Source organism: Rhagoletis zephyria, unplaced genomic scaffold (assembly GCF_001687245.7).
Source record: "Rhagoletis zephyria isolate East Lansing unplaced genomic scaffold, Rhagoletis_zephyria_1.1 Rzeph_scaffold_00861, whole genome shotgun sequence".
In the NCBI taxonomy this organism is placed as follows: Eukaryota; Metazoa; Arthropoda; class Insecta; order Diptera; family Tephritidae; genus Rhagoletis; species Rhagoletis zephyria.
The window spans coordinates 25407-41658 of NW_016157945.1; the positions used below are offsets into that span (position 1 = coordinate 25407).

Below are 16252 nucleotides of genomic sequence, written 5' to 3' on the forward strand. Positions count from 1 at the left end.
CTTTTTTTCTTTGGTAGCGAATTGCATGTAGCATTTCTTCTCAAAATCATAGTTCCGTCTGTTGGCAACAATACCATCAGCGTCAGCGTCCGATGCGACAAAAAAGGTTTGAGAGCAAATAAAAAGCTGCCCGGACACCAACGTTTAATCCGCATTTAGTTTTTTTTTTTATAAAAGCAAAGCTGGAAATTGCTGTCTGCAAATAATTTCTAGTTTTTTTGTCGTTATTGGAAATCACTTTATTTTATAAGTTCATTATATGAGACTGGTTGACAGAATAACATCACACTGGTTAAATTTAAACTACCCAGATTTGTTGAAATTATTTAATTTTTTTTTTTGTAATGCAAGACTCTTGTTTGGTTTTCTTATATAATTTCTCTTCTTGTTAAATTTGCAAATGTTTATTTTATTTAACTTTAACACCCAGTTTTCTGCACTGCTTAAACTAATTTAAGTAATAAAAGTTTGTTAAAAATTTTCTTTAAATTTTATTCTTTAAGTATACTATGAAATTTTAATAACTTATAAATTATTATTATTTTTTCCACAATAAATATATTCAGCCCTATCGCCAATTTCGTGTGAATAAATCTTTCCCATAATTTAACATGCAAAACAAAAACAAATTTTGGGAAAAATTGTTTTTGTTTTGCTTTATAATTTTTGGGAATATTTGTTCATGTGAAATTCGCGATAGGGCCGAATATAAATTGCAAACTAAATTAAGTGGAAATGTTAAAGTTTTGCTGCTGATGTACTGATTACCTTTGAATTGTGAGTATTTAAATTTAAAAATTTTAAACTAGCGAAAATTTGGGGTTAAGCTTGAACTGTAAGCAAAAAAAAAAAAAAATGGAAAGAATTTTGTATACAACGCAAATTAACCAAATTTAATCGAAGCTTGGGCAGCGAACACTTGTGTAACGAGGAAAAAACGAATGCATATTTCCGTTTCCAATTTCTGATTTGCCTAAGTTTTTCTAACGCCGCGAAGCTAGTTGCTAACAAAAAATGTTTCATTTACAAACATACATACTTCTATGCGCAAAAGCAAATAAGATTTAAAAAAAATATGAATTTTTAGCAAGGGGTCGTAAATTGGAGTGCAGAAAATTTGTAGATTTATTGTAAAAAAGAGTTAAGCAACGCAAACAATGCAACGGTAAAAAGTTATTCAATGACAAATTCAACAGTAAACAATTAAAAAAAAATATATATACATAATACCATTTAAAAAAGGGTAACACAGATATACATATGTATAAATATAGCAAAAATCGAGAAAAAATAAGCAACAAAAATTGTAACACAAAAATGAAATAAAGTAATAAAGTATGAAATATGCAAAGTAGGGAAGGAAGTATGCAATTTAGTTAAAAAATATTTACCAATTAATTATAGTAATATGTATAAATAATGTAAATGCTAGCGGAAAAATAATTGAACATATAATGAAAAACAACATTAATTTAATAAATAATTTAATGATAGTACATACATATTTATGAATTAAATATTGCAAAAATCGTAAAATAATATTTGAAATTTAAAAAAACAAAAATATATACATATTATATACATATATAATAATTACTTTAGATTAAGTGCAACCGGCAAACAATTCACGTTCAGGAAAAAATTTAAAAGTTNAAAAAAAAATAAAAATATATACATATTATATACATATATAATAATTACTTTAAATTAAGTGCAACCGGCAAACAATTCACGTTCAGGAAAAAATTTAAAAGTTTATTACTTTAAATTGCAATGTATCAAACGACAGTTTGTGAAAAAATAAATAAATAAAAAATAAAACTTATAACAAATTTAAATAAAAAATATAAATATTATTTAACGCATGTAACAGCTGTTTCGAACAATGCAAAAAATGTATGTATGTATGAATAAAAAATCAGTAACAACAACAACAAATGATGGCATTTAATTAATTTATTACCAGTTAATAAGAAAGCGTCAAAAAAAAAAATATTAAACAATGCAGAAATTTTTAATAAGATCAGAAATGCAATATAATAGTAGAGTAAAATTACATAAGAACGCATAAGCAGCGTTAATAGTATATGGAGGAGAAAATTTTTAATTAAAAGAAAAAAAATGGTGCTCTTGAAAATGTTTGGAAAATAGAAAGCAAATAAAAAATCGGTGGAATTAATAATTATAAAAGGTAACAGATAGTATAGCGACGCTTGACAAGTGGCGACAAGTGCACTCGGCTTGGTGATTTGAAAGATGGTTGTTGCCGACACAAAGGCAGCGTTACACATTAGCTTATCCGAATTTTTAGCTATAGTTCGAGTCCAGCAGGTGCGTTCAACATCCAAAAAGTTTTTATCTAATATACTTAATAATAATAATGGCGCCTTGATGTGACCACACAAAGGGGAGGGACCTACAGTTTTACACCGTCTTCGAATGGCGCACAGACGTAGGCGACAATTGTTTCAATATTTTATTTTTAATGCGGAAATGCATTCAGATGCTGGAGGAGTATTTCTGCATAAAAATACAATTTCGAAAACAATTTGGCTGACATCTTTTTGGCGATTAGGGGTCGATATATATGTAGATATGTATATTTCTTACCTATAGATTCTGAAACTAAGAGGCCGATCTCTTTGGAGTTTACACACTTAAGTTAAGGAAAAGTTAGAAGTGATTTGAGCTGTACCACAATTTGATATTTCGACCCGTTCCGGAGATATTGAACAATATGTAAAACAGTGTATGCTAAGATATGGATATCCAACAATAGGTATTTGCGAGAGCGTATTTTTATGAGAAGCTGTTTTCCATGGTAGAAATTCACTCGAAGGTTTGTTTGCCATCATTGGCTGCCGAGGGGCGAGCGCTATTAGAAAAAACTTACTCTTTTACTTGGTTTTTGATATTAGTTGGAAACTGGGCTCGCCTTAGGACCTACGGAATGGTGGTGCGCACTTTTAACCACTAACGTCACAGCGGCCCCATCTATGTACATATAGTATATGTGTGGTCAGAAGCAATAACCACCTAAGTCGACTTAAGAAAGAATTGGGTTATATATGCCATCGTATTCTGCAACTGCTATTTATAAAGTTATAGACGAAAATATTTTGTCTAATATTACAATTCAAATCTTTAAATCGTTTTTTCGCGAATCCATGAAATTGCGATTCGAGTTACGTTCGGTATCGAATGCTACGATTCGGGCCCAGGCTTTTACCGCTAACATACATTTTTTCGGCCTTCGTTTAAAACCAAAAATATCATTGGAAACGTGTTTTTCTTTTGATCACGAATACGACGATGAAAATGAATACAAACGTATACGAGGACAAATACGAATATGTATATCTCGATGAATTCAAACACGTGGACGTATACGCAATTGTTTGCGAAGATGAATAGAAAGACCGCACTGAAACGAATACGGAGATGAATTCGAAGACGAATACGACGACGAAGTCGAAGTTGAATACGAAGAAAAATGTGACGAGGATACATTCCGTAGACGAATACGAATACAGCGACTAAAACGAACACGAAGCTGATTGCGAAAACTAACACGAGGCGAATACATATGCACATGAAGATAGCAACTAAAGCGAAGATGAATAAGTTTTCGTAGATACAACTTCGGGACGGCCAAATTTCGGCAGTAAGTTGCTCTTCTGGTATTATATAATTTGAGTACAAATACAAATTAACATTCTACCAAAGAGTTTTATTTTTCCGCTCAACTATTCGTATCTTTATACAAAAATAATTGGCATCTTCCGAAAGTCAGAAGTACACTGAAACGTTTGCGATTCCCTTCCGAGGAGCGACCGCTTAAGAAAAGAAGATTTAGTACATATACATGTACATGTACATATGTACATTCATATGTAGTTCCAATAATTAGTTGTCCACTGCTCCCAAGTTACCCGTAACTATATAACGGAAGCAGTTAAAATCAACATTTTTGTTGCAGGCGATCAAGCCTCTTTTGGGGGCAGTCATTGAGTAAAGGCGCAGAAGGGACGCTAACGTGACTTGCCGCGTCAAGCAAGGACCTCACTTACATATTAGACGTTCTCTTAAGGTCGTATTCGGGGCAAATAAATTTTGCTACCGCTGGCTAGTATCCGCCCCTCGCTAATATAATACAATGATTCATAGACATGGACATATTTTAGAACCAGTCTTTACTATAAAAACTTGAAGTCCTCTAAAGAAACTGATTTTTGGTAGGAGATAGTTGCTGAGTTTCAAAAAGTTACAACAATTGGCAAACATATTTACATTTTTGTATAAGTATATGTAAAGGGAAATCCTCTCGAACCTCCAAGGGGCCTTACTGACTTCTAATCCATACCGTAGCCGTCTCAGTGATTTTCTTCCTCTTGATTGGCGCTGTAGCCACTTAAGTGATTTTGGCCGAGTCCAATAAAGTACGCCAGTGCCAACTTACGAAAATTGGAAATGTTCCCTGCTACTAGAAGCGCGTCCCACATTTAATACTTTCAGAACTAGAATTATTGTAAGAATAACCTAACCATTAAACGAAAACTATCCGATCATGAAGACTGAAGTTTCCCGTAAAAGAAACTGGAAATATAACGCAACCGACGAGCTGGTTTCGATATTATGGTAAGAATATTGAGCCTCAAATCTCATCTTTCTTATTAACGTTCAGACTGCGGCTAAGGGTCTTAGCTGGTCAACGAAAAACCAGATATGAGATAATCTCTTAGACAACACATTGCTTCGGGAAGTGAGGAAGCTGACGAGTGCGCGAGTGGAGGGACTCCACATAGCCACTTGTATAATACAGCAACAGCTCGTTTTTCGTTTATAGGAAAATATATCGGCTTTTGATTGCCCTTCACTCTTTTCGTTACCACTTCAAGATTTTTCAGACACTTCAAGATTTGTCGGACTTCTCATGATTTTTGAACAGTTCAAGATTTGTCGGACTTTTTAGATTTTGCACGACTTCAAGAATTTTCGGGCGCATTACACAGAAAAATCTTCCGTTATCTAGGAGGACCTATATAGCTGTGACACCATCTTATTCAAGAAAATACATAGCTTCGTCAAAATATCACGATGATTTAAAGGTCTGCAGAAAAAAAGTTTTAAAGATAAATTTTCGCCACTGGGNGTCTTTAAAGGTCTGCAGAAAAAAAGTTTTAAAGATAAATTTTCGCCACTGGGTTCGCCCAGCCCGCCTAACCTAACTATCCAAGAAAGAGAGGAATACTATTTTCAAAACCTTTGTTTCTATATCCATCTGAATATTTTTTTTAATCCTAGTTTAATTTGCTGCCAGCCGTGAAGACCAATTCCATTCAAATCTAAGCTGAAGTGCACTGCAAACACAGAGTTGCGTCTAAAAGGTATTGGCCAAATTTATCAGAAACACATTTTATAATCGGAAAAAAATAGTCTTAACCAAAATGTTTTTCAAACTCCAAACCAATAGCTCAGATATTCAGTCGAAGCGTTTCAATAGCGGGAATTTTAACAACAATTTGTATTGGAACACTCGTAAAGTATTCGCATTCCTACTCAGGGTGAATAATAAAAACACATATGACATATACTTCGCGAATTATACAACAGGAAAAATATATTAAAAAAAAAAAACAATAAACAATAAAGAACGAAATGTTTCAAGTGTCAACTTAAACCTTTTTTTCCATAAAATTTAGAAATAAATTTTTCACACGCAAAAAGTAAAGTCGAGAAATTTATACACACAGCATAAAGTAAATAAAACCGAAATAAATAGTAATAGTTAACGAAAAATATTTAACTTAAAGAAAAATTCCCAAAACATGGCACGCCTACTTCAAACTTTTACTTTTGAGGAACAAAAAAAATACAGGAGCAAGAAAAATATCTTAACCATGCAAAGAAAAACACCAAATTTTAAAGGCAGTAAAATTTAAATAATAACGGAAACTTTGTAAAAATATTCAACGTAGAAAAACTTATACATACATTTGTATAGAGAAAAGGCAAAGAATTTTACCACCTCAGCGAAATAAACCAAAACAATGTAATGCCGATAATTTAGTAGGATGAAAATTATTTTAAAATATTGCAAAAACAAATAAATAACATACGTATGTAAATACAATGAAAAAGAACAAATGCATTTTTTTTTTTAATTTTTGGTATCTTTCTCTCCTTTTGTATGATAACTGTTTTCCAATGCTAATTGCAAAAAAAAATAAAACATAAAAATATAAAAATAAAAAAAAATATAATACAATATTAAAAAAGCATAATTCAGGAAAGCCAAATATTTCGGCACAAGGTATTAAATAATAAATTATAGTTTAACGGCAAATTAAAAGGATAAAGTGTATAAAAAATTGCACCCGAAAAAAATAGTATGAAAAAAAAAATATATGAATACTTAATAACAAATCTGTTAGTATGTATGCATGTATATCGTAGCGAAGCGTAGCACCGAATATACATAGTAAAATGAAAATTAAATCAAGCATTACTTAATTATATAAAAATAACACAAATACACTTATTTGTTAAATGCATTTGTATGTGTGAATGAATGTACAGTGAATAGCAGAAAACATATTGTAATAATTATTATAATAATAATAATAATAATATTGTAATAATAAACGCATGCATATGTACATACATGTTTCACATTTGTAACCTTAAATTGTTTTGAAAATATGCAATAAAAATATTAAAATAATTTATAAAAATAAAAACGCCAAAAAATTAATCAATAAATAGTGTTGTTTGTGTATTTTCAGCAACAAAATACATTAACATTTCTAACAAAATATTACCGTTGTTTTATTGCCACAATAATTCTATGTGCACTAGGGTGATCAAACAAAAAAATGAATGTGAAAAAGTAAAGTCGAAATTTTAATGCTCTCACCGCCTAGGATTGTTCTATACCTAAATTGTCCCCCTTTTTTATTAGTTTTTTTTTTTGAAATCAAAAATTTTTTTTTTTTAAATCAAAGCGCTCAACGTTTTCCATGTTTTTTGCATACAAGTTTTTTCTTTTTAGGTCGGAAAATTTTATTGATCTTCAGGAGATTGCAATACCTAATTGCTTATTTTACCATTTTTTAATAATAGCGATTTTTATTGGTCGCCCTGTTGCATTTTTTGAGGTCTTTAGAGGTCCTATAAAAAAAAAGTAATAGAAAATGGTTAAAGAAACAATTGGCTATTATTTTTGAAAGTCTTCGGAAGAGAAACGAAGTTTTCCGATCGAAAAATATTGATTTTCAAGAATTATATACCATTTATACGAAAACATGCTTTTCCCCATATGAAATACAAACAGAACGAGCAGTTGGTACTTAGGAAAGTGCAGCAAATTGAGGAAGTTGTTTGTTCACACCGTTTGTATTAGCAAACAAGAAGATGGAGTAAAATCTCTAGGACTTCAATAAAAAACATATATATTTTTTTTTTAATTTTTGTTAATTTATTTTTTATTTCTTTTGGGCTTAAGAATCTTATTTCATTTATGCTTTGTTTCTATCAAAAAGAAGTTCTATGTTTTGGGTGTATATATGTATTTATGTAGTATGTATGTAATTTTTGTTACGCACTATGTATACAATATACATATGTATATAGTATATACATTTGTAGACTCGTAATAAATTTGTATGCACATGTGGTTTTTCTGTATTACATTACAATCATTATTTTCACACTATTTTTATGTATTATAATTTGCTTGTATTCTATTTTTATTGTATTATTGCTATTAACTTATTTTTTTTTGCGGGGGTGGGGCGTAATGAGGGTTTGCTTGGTGTTTGCTATTAACTGTAACTTAATCAACGACTGTAAGCATGCGATTTTTATAATCAGGCCTATTCCCGTTGGCGTTGTCGTCAAAAATATATTTTTTTTTTTCTACCAAAAGTTCAAGACCACTATCATCGTTTGAAACTGACCGATTTTCAAAGAAAAATTACCAAATTTTGAAATCGGTCTTCAAAAAAGGTAAGATTAAAAAAATGCTTTGATTTGAATGTCGTCCGTCGCTCGTATGCCAGAAACATGAATGTGTAAAAAGGAAAATTTTGGGAAATCAAGTTTGAAATTTTTTTTACGAATTTTTTATGCAATTGAAATTGTAAAACATGTGGTTTCCGTGTACGAATGGCATTCTGGGTTTTGGTAAAACATAGAACAACTAAAGGTTAAACAAGTCAACCCAATAACTCAAAACTGATAAATTGGCACATTCATGCTTCTGGCATAAAAATCTTTCTTCTCGCTCTTATTACTACACTTGGTATAATTTCATCATGGATCACATCGATCGCTCGAAAAACTTTGATCCATGAATTGGTGGAAAAACCAATTCGAAATCATCCCGGAAGTTTTCTCTCAGCGTATTTAGATCAACGCGAGAGTAATTTCTTTAAATATGTATAAATTTTTCGTGTGAAATTATGAGAAATGAGTTTTAAGGCTCTGTTCTGTATTAGTGACAAATTCTTGTCACAGTTTTCATTACGGAAAAATATATGAAAATTTTAAATTTGTCGATACAGAATTGGGCTATTAAACTTAGAATCAGCTTTTTCCGACATTGGGCAATAAATGTGCCCGCTGCTAGGAGGAAACTAATATTTCCACCCTCTACTGCGAAAAGTTCTTTAGATCAATTAAAAAAGAGACCAGAATTAATTACCTAAAAAAGTTTTGTACTCCCTTATGACAACGCTGAACCACATGCGCAGCCACAGACCTTGTTCCTCCATTCGTTTTATATCTATTCCGGTCTCTATGGAACTTCCTTCGGGTGGTGAGAGTTGCGCAAGACTTAGGTTCGATCCTGGGTTCGAGCGATTGCCAAAATATTTTTTTTTTATTTATATATTATATTTTATTTTCTTTTGTTTTATTTTATTTCACATTATTTAATTTATTATAAGTTAATTAATTTTAATAAACAAAGTTCACAATAACTATAATTACATAAAAAAAAATAAAAGTAATAATTGAATAAATTAAAAAAATACAAATATATGAAAATTCTGTTGGCCGTGGTACTCGAGCCCATGACCTCGCGGCTTGTTAATCCGCATTACTGCCATCTGTCAGAGTACAAATTTGATCAGATCAACTGCGCCGTTAAGCCGAATCAACGTTGCCCTCTGTCTAAGCTTTTACATTTGTCGTTTCTTTGAAATTAATAAAGCCCAAAAATTCTTCTGGCAAAAACTATCAAACGGAAAACGAATTTACCAACCTACCAAAATTAAAATTAAATAAAAAAAAGTAGTGTACCAAATTTTGCAGAATTCTACTAAAACGGCAACACTGGTTGTCGTTTCTATGTCATTGTAATTTTTATCGTCGGTTCGATCCTAAGTTCGCGTTCTTGAAATATATTAAAACATCGAAGACAATCGTTTCAACTTAGTTCTTAACATTAGGGATCTTCACACCCAACTTGGCACTCGGTAATACGGTATCCGGTAATTTTTTCCTATGTACTTTGTTTAGTATTATTTTACAAAAACAAAATGCATGGGGAAAAATTACCGAACACCGTGTTACCGAGTACCAAGCTTCGGTGTGAAGACCCCTAATGCGATAACGAATGTTTCTATGTCGTTACCACATTCGTTTCAAATTGGGCAGTACCTATATATTTCCGATAAATGTCGATAACGCCAACGATGATGCCAAATTGTCGTTGTTAAATATTTCGTTTTCAAACGACAACGCCAACGCGTATGGGCGAGCCCGATTGTATCTAAGCTATGTTTGTATGTATGTAAGTATTTTTAAATGTCTATTGTATTTAAATTTAAGTTGTTGGATAATTGAAAAATAAACAAGTTCTAGCCGAAATACATATCTACTGTTTACTATACATATGTATGTATGATCGGTTTTCATATTTCTTTTTTATTGCTCATTTAGCTGTAGTTTTGCGTGCTTAATGTAAAAACTTTGCTAGCGTATGTAGTAGGTGCTAATTTATTTGCTTGTAACCTCGAGACGCTAATATTTATCTCGCGGTTGCTGGATGTCCATATGGATATGTACATACATAGCATACGCGTACATATGTACATATGTACTTATGTTTGCAGGCTGCTGCCGGTTTGTGGTTTTATTGTTAGTCTGTCTATTTGCTGCTTCTACGAGCAATTTACACTGATTGCTATTTATTTTAGCACATATGTTACCTAGCGTTTACACCGGACAATATTCTCAAGACAATTATGTCAAAATGATGTGTTTGTTGTAATATGAATTCGCCGTGTTTACAACAATCACATAATTTTGACATAATTGTCTTGACAATATTGTCTGGTGTAAACCCTAAGTAAGTGGCTGATAAAGGATTTCGGAAATTCTTCCCGTTTAATTTTTTCGGTCAGTTTTACAATATTCACTCAATCAAAAATCTCATACGCGCACATGCGCTCGCATTGCCAGCAACTCTCTGGTTGCCATTCATTTCTGGAGTACACAGTTTTTTCGTTTTTTTTTTGTTGGTTTTGTTTTTGTTTTGTTTTCCATTTACTTTGTAATTGAACGCCGCCGATACGACGACGATTTTGAAAATTTGACAATTGTTTTACCATGATTTGTAATTGAATTTTGTTTAGATTTGTTTCTCGTATATGGTAAATATATGTATGTATGTTTGTATGTATATTTTTTATGTATAAGCTATGTGTACATCGTTTGTTTTTATCTAACGGTATATGCATGTATATGGATATAAGAATATGTAGTAATATAATATACATTATTCATTTCGTTTGACGTTTTTTGTTTTGTTTTTGTTTTTTTTTCAATCTTTTTTTTTCATTTACTCTTTTACAAATAAGCCTGAGGCACAAACACATAATTTCCTTACACGTATGTACATACATTTTTCCTTCACAAAGATTTTAACCTAACTTTATTTTTAATTCATTGGTTGTTGTTCATTACATACATTTTTATTTAAGGTTTAAAGTTGTAATTTGGGGAAAGTTTGTTTTAGATACAAATATTTTTTTATTATTTATTTTTAATGTTTTTTTACAACATAATAATAGCGCTTAACAAGCATGTATGCGTGTGTGCTTTTGTATTTAATACATAGAACACTTGTTATAACGGTAAATTCAGCCCAGTTTTTTTTTCGTTACAAATAACAACAAATTATTGATTGAATTAAATAAGTAATCGTACAATTACATTTACAAGTGTACTTAACCTTACTTTTTGTTATACAATAGTTAAAAAAAGAAAACAAAAATATATCCTTGCGTCAACAGTTTGCAAATTGGTATTTTAAACAAGATGTTTTTTTGTTCAAAATATTTTGTATTCAAAGGTGATTTAATTGGTGAGAAGGGAAAATAAAAACAAAAAAAAGCAGAAAAATACATAAAGCCCTTTTTACTTAAAGCTAAATATTAAATTTATAATATAAAGACAAGAAGCAAATATTTATGTATGTATATACAAACAATTACTTACATATATGTATGTAGGTATACAGTGCCGGCTACTTGAATAGCGCACCCCTTTTGATCCTCAGTATTCACAGTTTTCGTTTTGTTTATTTAATATTATTTAATGTTTTATAAAAATATAGCATATTCTAAACAAAAACCAATTCAAAATTGTATACAAAATTTATAGTTAAAACTTCCAAGTTTAAAAAAATTTTTTAATTTTTAGAAATTGCTGTTTTATAGAAGTAATATGGTGCGAGTTTCAAAAAATCGCGTTTACCAAAAAATATTGTCCAAAATCAAATTAGTTTTGATGAGAATTTCTCGGTGCTCGAGGATCAGACTATCCCTTCCTTATGTATTTTGTTGCGCTGAACACCTATCTGAAATTCGTTTTGCGCCATCACGTCAAAATTTTTCCGTAACCTCAAAATACCAGGCTGTCACAAAATATCCGCCACGTTATAAACTGTGTTTAAAATTTTAAAATCTTATTTGTATGGTCTTTGTTATGGAAAAATATTATTATTTTTTTTTTTAGTTAATGAATATTAAATAAAGAAAAGAAAAACTGTCGATACTGAGGATTAAAAAAGGGCGCTATTCAAGTGGCCGGCACTGTATGTACATAAACATATTAAAAGTGCAGACCAACAATTTACCTGAGAACTAAAAAATTTTTATACAAAAAGAAGCATGTAAAAAGTAAATAATAAAGAAAATATATTGATAGACTTTTTGACAGAAATAATTTAATCCACTTAGTATCTTTTATCAGCGAAAAGAAAAACGGCTAGTTTTAGAGCTATGTATCTTTTAACTTAACTGCATGCTAAGCCGCATCAAAACCGTAGGGCTCAATAAAAGTTAAATTCTTTATTAAAATTCTGCTATGTTTAGTTAGGATTTATTGCAAGTTTTAGGTACGATTTTTTGACAAAATTACTTTGGATTCAAATTCAAATGAATGTCGAGCTTTTGTAAGCTTTCTTGCATACTTATGAGTGATACTCAAAACATATAGAGCGAGCAGAGTTTTGTTTATTGATTCTATCGACTTATATATCGATAAAGGTATCTCGCGGGAAGAGCTTCCTAAAGATGTTCGTATATTTTATATGTATTTGAGCGCACAAAGTAAAAGCTCTTTTTTGTTGCCGTTGGTATAGATGCGCGCACAGTAAAAGTTTTTGTCTCGTTTGTACTGATTTTTGTCAGTGATGACCTTGTCCACGTGTCAGAGCTTTTTATGGTTTCATAACATTCTGCATAGACCAGTGAAGACCTGAAAGAGCGTTACTCAATGCGCATCCTTATAAAATCTACGGAAAGCATTAATAAGCTCTGCCAACAGGCTATGTTTTGGGCGTACCTTGTATAGGCTAAAAGCTCCCTTTGTACATTACTAAGTTTTGTGCATTTGCGATGATTAAAGAGAAACTTTACTCTGCGCACGTCAATACAAAAGCTTTAAAAGAAAACTTTAAATTGTTTATCCCGCGGAATATATTCAGAAAGTTAGGTATGTTTTACCGTATGTATGTATGTGATACCGAAAGTATCGATATAGTACTCATTTATGCATAACATACTTAAAAAAAAAAATATTCCGACGAACTAATAACGTTCGCCTGTGAAGTCGGTTAAAAAAAGAAAATGTTATAGAGCCCTAATAAAGCACTGCTAATTGCTAAGCTTTCGAAAGCTCACAGTAAAAATTTCCTTAAAGAACATTTCGGTATACATATTTATGTGTACGGGTACTATATGTACATAAAACAATAAAGATTCTAGCTATCAAAAGCTTATAATGGCGCTTTAGAGCCTTTCTTCGGGTTTCAAAAAATATAATGAAGTGCATTAAAATAGTTGCAACATAAAATTTTAAAAGAATGCCAAGCTTCTGTAGTCCGGTAGTGCAAAACTTTCCGTACAGAAATATTATTGGACGACTTTATACAAGAAAACAGAAAAACAGAGTTGAGCTGATAAACCTTTATGGAGGCTTAATGCTATAAAAAATCTTTACTGCAAACCACGAAATCTCTCTCTAAGCTTTTAAGCATTTAAAAGACTTCTAGAGCTAAACAAATCTAAAGCACTTTTCTTGTGTTATCGTAAGCTTTTTAAAGCTTTATATAACTTTTGTACGGACGCGCACAGAGCAAAAACTCTTTCTGAATATCATTGAACCAGACCAGTAATAGAGTGAGCTAAAAAAGCTTTAAACTAAAAAAAGCTTCGAAATGCAAAGTAAAGGCTTAAAGAAAATCGTGCGTTTTTTGGGACTTTAATTTTATAATCTTTAAAGATCTCATAACAAGTTTTCGACCTCAGTTGTGTCGAGTTTCTTAAAAGAAATTGAAAAAATTTACCAATTTCATTCACAGCAGTCGACATTCTTGTTCAAATATCCTGGTGTGGTGAGTTTACCAGTTTTTTTTTATATACCATATTAAAAACATAGAATTCATAAAAAAAATCAAAATAAAAAAATAACAAAATTCGTAGAAAAAACTTTAAAAGCTCTCTGCGCAATTTATATGCGGCTAGTAAAAAATAAAAGCTCTATTGGGACAACACTGATTAAAGCGATGATCGTAAAATCTGGGCGACACGGGGAAGGGGAAACCAAGTCAAGACTTGTACCTCAGTTCAGTTTCAGACCCGACTTTGCTCTACAAAATAACTAAAATAGCCATAGCAGAGCTTTTTTCAATGTAAAAAGTAAATTTGAAAGGACCCAAGTTTTTTTAAAAAAGATTCTCAAACTCAAAAGCGCATACTTATATATGCACGTTATTCCCCACAAGCACCAGAATGTTCAAAATGAAAATAATTTACAAGAAAATTTTAAATAAAAAAAAATTATATCGCGAAATTTTTAAGCCCCAATAACATTCTAAAATTCATGTAATTGATGCAAGAAGTGTACTTGGTGTGCACTTAATAAATGTGTATTTATAGTATTTTTCAAATACATACTAGTGTTTTTTTTTAACAGCAGTGGTTATTAGCTAATATATAAGGAAAAGTGATTAAAAAAAAAACTTGTGAAACATACCTACACAAAACGTCGTTATGTTACACGCAAGGCGCTTACGTAATTTGTATAAATTACAATTTTTTGTATGCATGCAAAATCTGCATACACAAATATATATACGTATTTTTACTTAAACTAGAGCTAGACATTTTATTAAAAGTCGATATTAAAATTGAAAAAAAAATATCAATTTTCAATTTTATCGTAAAAGCTCACATTTTGCTTTACATTGAATGTTAGTAATAAATTTTGATCATAAGGGGCGGTCTGAATTTCAAATTCCATTTTTTCTTGTCGAATTAAAAAAAAAATTTAATTTTAGTATCAAATTCTTTAATGCATGTTTGCTTGAAGTGAACGCACGAGCTTTTAGCTTCATTTGTTGAATGTATATAATTTTGAAAATCTACATAAATTGCTAGCTACATATTCGTTTATAAAGAGGATTTATATATTCAAGAATTGATTTAAACAACTTTTTCAAGAAATTTAAAATTTACTGCATACTACGCCGCACGTGTGTGTATAAAATTTAATTTTGCTATCATCAACTTTATAATTATCAATTCGTTTTAATTCAAAATCACCGACCGCTGAGATTATGGCGTGATAAGGCAATCGCTTAAATGAAACCATTAATGCGCTCGATTTCTTGCTTTTCTCAACGTACATATATATGTATAATTAATGGTAATTTGTTTTGTTTTATGAAAATGCAGCGCTGCACTCGACGATTGTTTTTTTTTTTTTTTTTATAAGCAAAAATATTGAAAATTTTCAAATTGAATAACGGGTTTTCTATAAATTACAAGTTTAAGAAAAGCCTTAACGAATTTCGCAGCCCTCATTTTTATTGTATACAAAATTTTCTTACAGCTTTTGTATCTTTCAATACATTACGGACATACATTTGATTATTGAAATATGTATATATGTATGTATATCTTTAACACGTTTTAATTAGTTATTACAAACTAGATTCAATCAATAAATTATACACTTACTATAAATACAAGTTACAACAATTAACAAACAATTTAATCATCTTTAAAAAACAGCGATACATATATAAAAAAAAAATTTAAATTTAAATCAGCTTAAAAACTGAAACTGCAAAATAGGAAATGAAAAGTGTTGCCATTCGAACTACGATCATGTGTAGAATATTAAGACCACCAATATGCAATATAAGGATAAAGTTTTAAATTAAAATTTGTTTCATGTAATAGATAGTTATAGTCTCTTTAAATAGGAATTATTTTTATTGTTTATGTTTTAAGCTTCCCGTTGAGCACAACCACTTAAATGAAAAAAACCCCACCAAAATTACACAATAACATGGGAAGCGGATAAAAAATAAATAAAACAACATAGCGCTGCACACTTCGTATTAAGAGACAATGTCGTTCATTATCCCCACAAATATGTACATGCAAGCCAAGGGGCACAAAATTTTAACCTGACTTGAAAATTTTTCAGGCTCAAAAAGAAGTGTACACCGACAGGAAAAATGTTTAAATATAATAACTTTGTAGCAATAAATTTAATTAAAATTATTTGTTGTTGGCTGATTGATAAAAAAAAGCTTTTAGTATTAAGTTGTCATTTTCACATGTGTGGTTTAGGTAATGAATAATGGAGCAGTCAATATTCAAAGTGCCTTTGCTGTGGTCTTAATATTTTCAACATAACTGTACTAGTAATATGAAAGACTGCACTAATT

The 16252-nt window shown here is 30.6% G+C and overlaps 1 long non-coding RNA gene across 1 annotated transcript; it reads left to right on the forward strand.

Annotated features, from left to right (window-relative positions):
• The first annotated feature begins 3874 nt into the window (after positions 1-3874).
• LOC108361830 (uncharacterized) lies at positions 3875-6728 on the forward strand. The gene is made up of 2 exons (XR_001847373.1): positions 3875-5108; positions 5163-6728. It is a non-coding gene; the product is annotated as an uncharacterized LOC108361830 (long non-coding RNA).
• The last annotated feature ends 9524 nt before the right edge of the window (positions 6729-16252 follow it).